At 43.5% G+C, this 4291-nt stretch overlaps 1 pseudogene across 1 annotated transcript; it reads right to left on the reverse strand.

Moving 5' to 3' along the window:
- Positions 1-241: 241 nt before the first annotated feature.
- Positions 242-655, reverse strand: LOC311589197 (ubiquitin-like protein 5; annotated as a pseudogene). Its single transcript has one exon. The product of its transcript is annotated as a ubiquitin-like protein 5 (transcript).
- Between the last annotated feature and the right edge of the window lie 3636 nt (positions 656-4291).

Raw genomic sequence — 4291 nt, forward strand, 5'->3', positions numbered from 1 at the left:
TACTAAGAGAAACACAACACCATTTGCGGAGTGTTTTTCTTTGTTTGATTTTGCTTTGCTTTTTAGAGAGAACACAGTGTTTTTACATGACGGTTGTCCCACTCTGAAAGACTTTGTTTCTCAGCTTTCCTCTAACAATTTCGCCAGTTGCCCTAATTCTCCATAGAATCGGTGCTTATTCCAAATCCTCTTTATTTGATTTGATTTGTGATGCTGTGACAAGAGACTAGACGCTAGATAATTGTTTTTACATCAGCAAAGCAGCATCAAAGTTTTTATTCATGTGAATTGTTAAAAATGAACAACTACACCAGTGTAAATGAGGGTGGGAGAGCAAGGCAGGGTGGGGCCAGGTGGAGGACTTCCCTCTGTTGGTAATAAAACTCCAGATTCATTCCATCTTGGATTTCACAATCTCCCAGAGACACATGGTCCTTAAAGTTACCACTTTTTAAGAACGATCTTATTCCAACAGGTGCCAGTTTGGGCCGCTATCAGTTTCTTCAAGTCTCCAACGGTGTCATCGGTGTTGCACTTAATGCGAACTTTCTTTCCTAGACAGTCATTGCAAACCACCTCAATCACTGTGGCTCTAGTCTCCATGAACCTACCGACGACACAGCTTGTAGCTTGAATGCTGAACCCTGGCCCGATTTAAGGTCGATAATTTTTATAAGGAAGAGAAATTTCATTCTTGTAGTTCTGTAGTTAGAATGTAGGTAATTGGTATCCATATCCAATGAGTACTGTTGAGCTTTCTTCTTAGTGGCCCCTCACATGGCGGAGGGTAGAAGAAGAGAATATTCCAATTAGCAGTGACTCTGTAAGTCTACTTATCCTGTTTTGCTTAATCACCAATTAAAGACCATACCTCATAATGCTGTTACATGGGCAGAATGCATCGGTACATGACTTTTGGAGGAGAAAATGCTACATTTTCTGGGTTATTCCTAAACTATATTGCACACATGTTCACACAGATCACACATGCTCAGGGCTATTCCTAAATTCTATTGCACAAGCTCTGCTAATAAATCCAAATTCTTTCAGACACTGGAAATTACCTACAGAAACTTAGAGGACTATCAAGAAACAAGTGAGAAATAAACTCCATCTCCCATGGAAGAAAAATAATGTGCACTTTCATGGTCAGCAAGAAGTCAAATCTCAGCTGAGACACAGGCCCGCACTGCCCAGAAAACCTAAAGTCACATGCACACTGCAAATGCTGGCAGAGGTTGGGCTTTCTCTTCAGTGAAGATGTTTGCTTCTTGGTGGGAGAAAGCTCACTCCCATTTCACATACAAAAAAAGAACAGCCTCTAGATGCCAGAAGAGTCATCACCAACAATAGCCAAATATAGTGAACTTTGTCAGTCCCTCACGCCACCAACCATCCAAGCTCACTCAGGACAAGACTCCTTCTATAGGGCCTGCAGCTTCAACTCTGCAGGATTTTGGACAGGTCAGTCTGTATAGACAGCCTCTTACAAAGATTTTCCGCCTACATCAGCATCACCAGGGAATCAGAGCACCTAGGGCCTATCTTTCTTCTTCCTCTTCATGCCCCAAGGGACAGTCCTAGCATTTCCCAGGACAGCATGGGGTGGGCTTTGTGCCTTTAACTGTGCTTCTTCCTTTGTCTGAAACACCCTGCCCTTTTTGATGTTTTCAGTCTGTGAACTTCCCCCTCAATGCCAAGGAAATGTCCTAGATCTTTGGTGAAGTGTTCCCTGGCGTGCTATCTTCACTTGTATTTAAACAAACTACTCTAAGTTATAGCCATTTAATACAACAACCACATATTTAATTGCACGATTTTATGAGCTGCCGGTAACTTAAGCTGGGCTCCACCTAGCAGCTCGTTGGTTTCTACACTCTCGTCTCAAAGGCCTCCAGTTTGTACGTGGCTGTTGACAGGCTAGTCTAAGGCACCCTTAGCCTGAAAACATGGCAGCTGCCTCATCCCACATGGCCTTCCAGAGCGCATCAGGCTCTGCTGGGATTGTTTTTATTGTCATGAAAAGCTACAAGGAAGTGGGTAATGCCACTTGAGGCTAGACTTTGAACTGGTATGCTGTTGCTTCTGATGCTTTCTGTAGACCAGAACAAATCACAGGCTCTGCCCAAATTCAACAGGTGAAAAAAAATAGATTTGATGTCTCCATGGGAGAATTGTGAAGGGGCCCAGAAATCATCGATGAGCATTATGTTTTGCATTCCCCACGCCATGACACAAAAGAACCAATCACTGTGTTCTCACTGTAGGGGTGTTAAAAGCCCTAGCATACATCATCTTACTCACTCATGTATCGACTGCTACAACTTGAACATGGCATGTCCTCCCAGGCTCCTGTGCTTGAACACCTAGTTCCCTACTTTGAGCACCACTTTGTAGCACTATTTTTGTAGCACCTGGCTGGTAGAGGTGTGTCACTGGAAACAGACCTTTGAGGGCTACAGCACAGCCCTGCTTCTGGCGCTGTTTCTGCATCCCAGTTGGATTCGCATGTGATGTTCTCAGTCACGGATGCAACCGTGTCAGCCACAGTGATGAGCTGTATTATTCCCTGAGCCATGAGACAGAGTAACTTCTTCCTCCATGAAAGACATCGTGTCAGATGTTCTGTTGCAGCAATGGGAAAGGCAACTAATAAATGCACTGTCTTAGTTTCTGAATTGCCAGGGCTCCTATTTGAATGCAAGAGCCACGATTTGGTGATCATCTCATCCTCATAGGTCTTAGCACAAAGTCTAGTATCTACAAAGTGCTCTGAGCATGTTTATTGATCACTGAAAACCAATGGCTCATGTTCTCTGCCCAGATATGGCTCCTAGAATCAATTGAGATTGTTAGTGGTGGGCAGTTTCTGATGAAATACGGACACCAATGGTAAATGAGATTATTTCTTGGCATCCATGGAGAAGAGTTCATAGGAGTCCTCTCAGAGAGCAGCGTTTGTCGATGTCCAGGTCACCTGTCTAAAATGACACAGTGTTTGTATACGCTAGGAACATCCTACCGCACACTTTCCATTTGTTGTCTCTTGCGCTATTCATCACAGCCAAAGTAATATAAATGACGTGGAAACAGCAGCGTGGTATGGGCAGCAGTGATACGAAAGGGGGTTATAACCACAAGCCCAGGAACAGACCGGAACACACAGTCATGGAAGCAGCAACCTAGCATTTTCAGTTTTACTCACAGACAAGAAACATGGATATTGATGAGCAACTGTATCACTCTCTTAACTTTAGCACCTTTGGCCTCACAATAGTATTTTAAAGACTTTTTAATTTTGAAAAAAGAATCTAGATTCTGCCCAAATATGTTAATCACTACTATGTTTAAATAAATTATTGTTGCTGAATTATTCAACACACACACACAAAATGTTGAGCATAATTCTGGTAGTTCTTAGTGATTGTAAAAACAATTTTAAAAAAAGTTGAAAGGAAAAACAACAAAATCAATAAAGTACCAATTAATATTAGTTGTGACATAATTATGGCACAATTAATGTGACATAATCTTGGCTTGATGGAAACCAAACATCGGAAGCTTCCAACAGAAAAGATGGAGTTGACTGCTCCCAGCTATGCTCTCTTGAGCTGATATACCGATGAGAAAAGACGTAGGAGCAGTCACCAAATTCGTAGACCCCAGGGCACCACCTGAAAGTCATTATTGTCGCTGTCTCAACTACTCTACTGAATTTCTGCTGCCTTCCAAAGCAGTAGAAGATCAGTTCAAGAGTTTACGTTCCTTCCATCCATAATTTCACTTAAGTTCTGAGACTTTTCGATGGCTCCAAGAAGTGTGGGCTGGGAGGAGGGAGCGTGATGGAGCAAAGGATGGAGCAGCCGATTTCTGAGTGTTCTGCCCACACCACTTCTCCAGGAGAACCACGCCATCAAATCATCTCAGCCACTGTGAAAAAAAAAACGCCCTCCTTCCTCTCCATGGCACACCTTCTGCTTCCTGGCATGCTTTCTGCTTCCTAACACACTAGCACATCGCCGTGCCAGGCATCCCCACTATCCTCCTTGGTACACTAGCACAGGGTCGTGCCAGGTATCCCCCAACCCCAGCCATCTTCTCAACAACCCCATCTTCCCAGACATACACAATAGCCCTAGTCTATGACTCCACAGGACTCTAACCCTGGAAGTAAAGGTCAGAGACCCTTTGCAATGCCCTTAACACGCACATAGTCCTTTCCACCCTTTGTATTTTATGCCCATAAATCAGTTTGGCAGGAACAAAGTGAAACAGAATCCCTCCAGTGTCC

Source organism: Acomys minous, assembly GCF_964271855.1.
Source record: "Acomys minous genome assembly, chromosome: 18".
Classification (NCBI taxonomy): Eukaryota; Metazoa; Chordata; class Mammalia; order Rodentia; family Muridae; genus Acomys; species Acomys minous.